This window comes from Populus alba, chromosome 1, assembly GCF_005239225.2.
Source record: "Populus alba chromosome 1, ASM523922v2, whole genome shotgun sequence".
Taxonomy (NCBI): domain Eukaryota; kingdom Viridiplantae; phylum Streptophyta; class Magnoliopsida; order Malpighiales; family Salicaceae; genus Populus; species Populus alba.
Window position 1 is genome coordinate 20,509,850 of NC_133284.1, and position 7,312 is coordinate 20,517,161.

Here is a 7,312-nt window from a genome sequence, read left to right on the forward strand (position 1 = left end):
TATCAGGTATTCATGGTGATAACTTATGTTAACAACAAATCAAGTTCCTTTCATAGCACAGGTGTAGGTTATACCATACGGTTGGGCTATGAAAATGCCAAGCATTTGTTGTACCAAGAGTTGTTCAACACAAATCTAGATTAACCATTTAACAAGCAAGGTATTAAGAGTGAGCAAGATAATAAATATAAAAAATATTAGTATCAAGCATTAAAGTCCATGTTGAGTTTATACTATACTTATTTTTACACTATTATTGTAACATTTTCACCTTGACATAATAGATTTAGTTAAACATAATGAAAAAAAGAAACATAAATAAACAAGATAAGAATATAATTATATAAATAAAGGAAAGGAAATGAAAAGCATGAACAAGAGTTTAATATAACATAAAATAAAACTTAAACATTGCAAAATACAAAGAAAGAAAGCAAGAGCATGATCTTGATCTGAACACCAAGATGCCTAAATGCATGGCAAATACCTCCTTTTATAGACCAAAATTTGAAACTATTGATTTGATGACTAATTGTTGAGTAGGTGGCCAACTCTTGACTTTGTGAAAATCCTTATCTTTTTGTCTAAATAAAACGTCATTGCTAACATCATAACTAGAACCACCTATACTCGTGAAAGTTCTAGGAAATTATCTTATCTTTCTAGGAAAACAAATTGAGGTTATTTTGACTTCTAGAACTCGAGATATGGGCTGATTACTAAATAGTGTCTGGGCTGCAGGACATATTCGGACTTCTCCGTTGTTGCTATAATTTGGACTTGAAAACGACTTTTTTAAATCTTAAACTCCACATGAAAGTTGTAGACCTATGTCTTACCGAATCTGTGTAAAACATTAAGATCATTTGGACATCTAGAACTCGAGATATGATCCAATTACCGAATATTATTCTAGTTTGGACTGCACCAACATCTTTTTTCTAAGTTTGGCCCTCTCCTTGTCTTTTCAATTTCAATACTTGAACTCATCAATCAATCCTTTCATTTATGCGATAACCCTGCATTTAAGATGAACATTTACCATAAATTAAAGGTATTATATATTATTAGGTATGTTATTATAAAACATGATTTAGTTAAGGAGTTATTGATACTTCAAGTGCAAAATGATGATATAAAACCTTGATAAAAATACACTTTTAAGTACTAATCAATTCCTGACAATATTTAAAAGTTTGGTGTTACTTAAATAAGATAATTAATATGATCATGTTAACAATTTGTAATGAGCTATTAATGACAAATCATCCGATTGGAACCTCCTTTATGTGTGGTTTTCAATTGAATATTAAGAGTTTATACTATACTTATTTGAAATACCATTAGTGGATCCTCTAACCTTGACATTTGTTTTTATAATTTTTTAATCCTTACATTAATCTTCCATCTCAAAGTTCTCATCAACTTTTTCTTCTTCTTCTTGTTCTTGTTCTTCATTATTATTGTTGTTGTTGTTGTTGTTGTTGTTGTTGTATTATTGTTATTTATAATTTATACAATTAACATCCCTATGGTTCGACCCCGGTCTTATCAGGTTATTTATTACTTCGATACTCCTGTACTTGGGAGAAAACATCAATCTTTTGGTCGTGTCATGTTTTTGGCACCGTTGCCGGGGAGGTAAATTCTTGTATAAATTATAGTATTTATTTTATTATTTCTTTTCACTTTTCTTGTATCTAACTTTGTTTCTTTTCTTTTGTTTCCTTTTGTTTTCTTTTCTTCTTCCTTTTTTTTTTCTCTTTCTACACGTGTATACGTGTTTGGTGACATACATTAAGTGGTAGACTTTGTAAGGTATCCTCATTATTTTCATAAAATATGACCGAAAAAGATAACTAGTCACTTCATAATAAGAATAATGAGAATAACCGTGATAGAACACTTAGAGACCACATGAATCCTACAAGAACAAGTGCACCCTCATGCATAGTTTTCCCTCCTGATGCATCTCATTTTAATTTTAAGCCAGGCATTATTCAACTTTTACCTTTTTTTCATGGCTTAGATCTAGAAAATCCATACTTGCATTTGAGAGAATTTGAAGAAGTTTGTAACACCTATAATGACTTAAATTATAGCATGAATACCATTAGATTAAAGCTTTTTTCCTTTTTCATTAAAAGATAAAGATAAAACATGCTATAAAATCTTAGGTCAGGATCCATTCGTGCTTGGGATGAAATGAAACAACAATTTTTAAAGAAGTTTTTTCCATCTCACAGAACCAACTCTTTCAAAAGACAAATCACCACTTTCACTCAAAAACCAGGTGAAACATTTTACCAATGTTGGGATAGGTATTGAGACTTGCTTAATACTTGCCCTCATTATGGTTTTGAAACATGGAGATTAGTTTCATAATTTTATAAAGGGTTAACACCTAAAGATAGGCAAATGGTTGAATTGATGTGCAATGGAACTTTTGAAGATAAAGACCCTAATGAAGCAATGGAGTACCTAGACTTGCTAGCTGAAAATGCACAAAATTGGGACACTACAGGCACTTATAAGGCACAAAGTAAAACCCAACCTCATATATCTAGTGGAGGTATGTATAACCTTAGGGAAGATCATGACCTCCAAGCCAAGTTTGCATCTTTAGCTAAAAAAGTCGAGGCACCAAAATTGAAAAAAAGTGGTAAATTAAAATCAGTTCAAGATATTGTATGTCAAATCTATGAAACAAATGAACATGCAACCAATGATTATCCAACTTTGTCTTCTTTCAAGGAATGCCTCTATGAACAAGCCCATGCTTTAAATAATTTTCAAAGGCCCAATCATAACCCATACTCGCAAACATACAATCCTAGTTGGAGAAATCATCCAAATTTCAGTTGCAAGAGTGATATTAATAATGCACAAACTTCACAACCACCATTTCAAGCACACCATAATTTTTAAAATTCTTATGGATATGCACCTCCTTATGCTCCACCTCCTAGAAGAAATTATGAGGAAACATTGCATGCATTCATTGAAAAGCTAGAGGCAATCAACACTCAACTTGCTCAAGGCATGACAGATTTAAAGATACTCTTGCAAAATTCACATCTGCTATCAGTTTCCAAGAGAAAGGTAAGTTTCCATCTCAACCACAACAAAATCCAAAAGGGCAATACAATGCAAATGCAAGTAGTTTTGGAAGCCAGCACATGGATCAAGTCAAATAAGTCATCACTCTTCATAGTGGTAAGGTTATTGAAAAAACCACTCTTGAACCTTGTGAGAAAGATGATGAGTCTATCTCTAAGGGTAAGGTAGGGGTTAAATCTGAACATTGCAAAGAAAAGGATAATTCCCCGCTAACACTTCCATTTCCTCATGCCATGACCAAATAAAGGAAAGTCAATCACAATTCTGAAATCCTTGAAACTTTCAAACAGGCAAGGATCAATATACCTTTGTTGGATGCTATTAAACAAATATCTTCCTATGCTAAATTTTTGAAAGATCTGTGCACTATGAAGAGAAAAATAAATGTGAAAAAGAAAGCATTTTTAGCCGAACAAGTAAGTGCTATTCTTCAAAACATTAATGCTTTAAAATATAAAGACCCTGGTTGTCTTATAATTTCTTGATTTATTGGAGCACATAAAATTGAAATAACTTTACTTGATCTTGGAGCTAGTGTAAATTTACTTCCATATTCAGTTTTTCAAAGTCTCAATCTAGGTGAGTGATTAGTACTTAAAAGTGCATATTTATCAAGGTTTTATATCATCATTTTGCACTTAAAGTATCAATAACTCCTTAACTAAAGCATGTTTTATAATAACAAGTCTAATATTATAAAATTCCCTAATATATAGTAAATGTTCATCTTAAATGCAGGCCTATCACATAAATCAAAGGATTGATTGATGAATTCAACAACTGAAATTTATGAAGATAAAGAGAGGGTGAAACTTAGAAAAGAGATGTTGGTGCAGTCCAAACTGGAACACTGTTCGGTAATTGGGTCATATCTCGAGTTCTAGATGTCCAAATGACCTCAAAGTTTTACACATATTCAATAAGACATAGGTCTACAACTTTCATGATTTCATAAAGATCTAATAAGGCCGTTTTCAAGTCCAAATTATAGCAACAATGGAGAAGTCCGAATCTGTCCTGCAGCCCGAACACTATTTAGTGTTTAGCCCATATCTAGAGTTCTAGAAGTCCAAATGACCTCTTTTTTTTTTTTCTAGAAAGATGAGTCAATTTCCTACAACTTTCATGTTTTCCAGTGGACCCAGTTCAGATGGTAGCATTTTTTTTTTTATTCAGACAAGAAGATAAGGATTTTCACTAAGTCAAAAGTTGGCCACCCACTCAATAATTAGTCATCAAATCAATAATTCCGAATTTTGGCCTATAAAAGGAGGCATTTGCCATGCATTTGGGGGCTTGGTTGTTCAGATCAAGTTCATGCTCTTTATTTCTCTCTTTATATTTTTTTTGTAATTCTTAAGTTTTGCTTTCATTAATATCTTGTTCATGCTTTTCATTTCCTTTCCTTTCTTTAGTTAACTTGTATCTTATTTATGTTCTTGTTTAGTTTATTTATGTTTCTCTTCTTCATTATGTTTAGCTAAATTTATTATGTTAAGGTGAAAAGGTTACACTAATGGTGTAAGAATAAGTATGGTGTAAACTCAACATGGACCTTAATGTTTAATATTAACATGTCTTATCTTTTTATCTTACTAATTCTTAATACCTTGCTTGTTAAATGGTTAATCTAGATTTGTGTTGTATAATACTTGGTACAAGAAATGCTTGGCACTCTCATAGCCCAACCGTATGGTATTACCTACACTTGGGCTATGAATTGATTTGTTGTTAACATAAGTTAACGTCATGAATTGCTGATAATATTTAAAAGTTTGGTGTTATGTAAATAAGATAATTAATATGATCATGTTAATAATTTATAATGAGCTATTAATGACAAATCATTCGATTGGAACCTCCTCCGTGTGTGGTTTTCAAATTGAGTAATAAGAGTTTATACTATACTTATTTGAAATACCATTGGTGGATCCTCTAACCTTGACATTTGTTTTTATCATTGTTTAATCCTTACATTAATCTTCCATCTCAAAGTTCTCATTAATTTCTTCCTCCTCTTCTTTTTACTACTACTACTACTATTATTATTGTTATTATTATTATTATTATTATTATTATTATTATTTACATTCTGTTTATATTATATAATATATCTCTTTGATCTTTTCATAAACTCAGTATATAGGTTGGAAACCTGTGACCTGATCTTTTAGATCATTCTCAGGTATAACAACGCCACATACTAAGTATTATTATTATTATTATTATTACTATTACTATTATTGTTATTGTTGTTGTTGTTGTTGTTGTTGTTGTTTTCTTGTTATTTATAATTTATACAATTAACCTCTCTGTGATTCGACCCCGGTCTTGCCGGGTTATTTATTACTTCGACACTCTTGCACTTGGGAGAAGACATCAATCTTTTGGTTGTGTCAAGTTTTTGGCGCCGTTGCCGGGGAGGTAAATTCTTGTACAAATTATAATATTTATTTTGTTTTCGCTTTTCACTTTTCTTGTATCTAACTTTGTTTCTTTTGTTTTGTTTCTTTTTGCTTTGTTTTCTTCTTCCTTTTATTCTCTTTCTACACGTGCATGAGTGTTTGGTCATGTACATTAAGTGGTAGACTTTGTAGGGTATCCTCATCATTTTCAGAAAATATGGCCGAAGAAGATAACTAGTCACTTCATAATGAGAATAATGAGAATAACCGTGTTAGGACACTTAGAGACCACATGAATCCCATAAGAACAAGTGCACCCTCATGCATAGTTTTCCCTTCTGATGCATCTCATTTTAATTTTAAGCCAGACATTATTCAACTTTTACCTTTTTTTTCATGGTTTAGATTTAGAAAATCCATACTTGCATTTGAGAGAATTTGAAGAAGTTTGTAACACCTATAATGACTTAAATTGTAGCATGAATACCATTAGATTAAAGCTTTTTCCTTTTTCATTAAAAGATAAAGATAAAACATGGCTACAAAATCTTAGGTCAGGATCCATTCGTGCTTGGGATGAAATGCAACAACAATTTTTAAAGAAGTTTTTCCCATCTCACAGAGCCAACTCTTCAAAAGACAAATCACCACTTTCACTCAAAAACCAGATGAAATATTTTACCAATGTTGGGATAGGTATCGAGACTTGCTTAATACTTGCCCTCATCATGGTTTTGAAACATGGAGATTGGTTTCACAATTTTATGAAGGGTTAACTCCTAAAGATAGGCAAATGGTTGAATTGATGTGCAATGGAACTTTTAAAGATAAAGACCCTAATGAAGCAATGGAGTACCTAGACTTGCTAGCTGAAAATGCACAAAATTGGGACACTACGGGTACTTATGAGGCACCAAGTAAAACCCAACCTCATACATCTAGTGGAGGTATGTATAACCTTAGAGAAGATCATGACCTCTAAGCCAAGTTTGCATCTTTAGCTAGAAAAGTGGAGGCACTAGAATTGAAAAAGAGTGGTCAATTAAAATCTGTTCAATACATTGTGTGAAATCTGTGAAACAAATGAACATGCAACCAATGACTGTCCAACTTTGCCTTCTTTCAAGGAATGTCTCCATGAACAAGCCCATGCTTTAAACAGTTTCCAAAGGCCCAATCATAACCCATACAAACATACAACCCTGGTTGGAGAAATCACCCAAATTTCAGTTGGAAGAGTGACAACAATAATGCACAAACTTCGCAGCCACCATTTCAAGCACACCATAATTTCCAAAATTCTCATGGATATGCACCTCCTTATGCTCTACCTCCTAGAAGAAATCTTGAGGAAGCATTGCATGCATTCATTGAAAAGCAAGAGACAATCAACACTTAACTTGCTCAAAGCATGACAAATTTTAAAGATGCTCTTGCAAAATTCACATCTGCTCTAAGTTTTCAAGAGAAAGGTAAGTTTTCATCTCAACCACAACAAAATCCAAAGGGGCAATGCAATGCAAATGCAAGTAGTTTCGGAAGCCAACACATGAATCAAGTCAAATTGATGCAACCATATTATTCGATAGTTTCACCCATATTTAACTAGTGTTTTGCCTATGTTTTATATATAAAATGCCTTGATATTCTTTGTTTTATGTTTTGAAGGCACTTTTGGATGAAAGATGCAAAAAGGAGTAAATTGAAGGTAATTGGCAGATTTGACGTTCAGTCGATGTTTTGTGCAGAACATGAGCTCTAAAGGTCGAAATGAAGTGATTCCAGTG

The 7,312-nt window shown here is 32.3% G+C and overlaps 1 non-coding gene across 1 annotated transcript; it reads right to left on the reverse strand.

Annotated features, from left to right (window-relative positions):
* Positions 1 to 6,152: 6,152 nt before the first annotated feature.
* LOC118042609 (small nucleolar RNA R71) lies at positions 6,153 to 6,260 on the reverse strand. The gene has a single exon (XR_004686481.1). It is a non-coding gene; the product is annotated as a small nucleolar RNA R71 (small nucleolar RNA).
* Between the last annotated feature and the right edge of the window lie 1,052 nt (positions 6,261 to 7,312).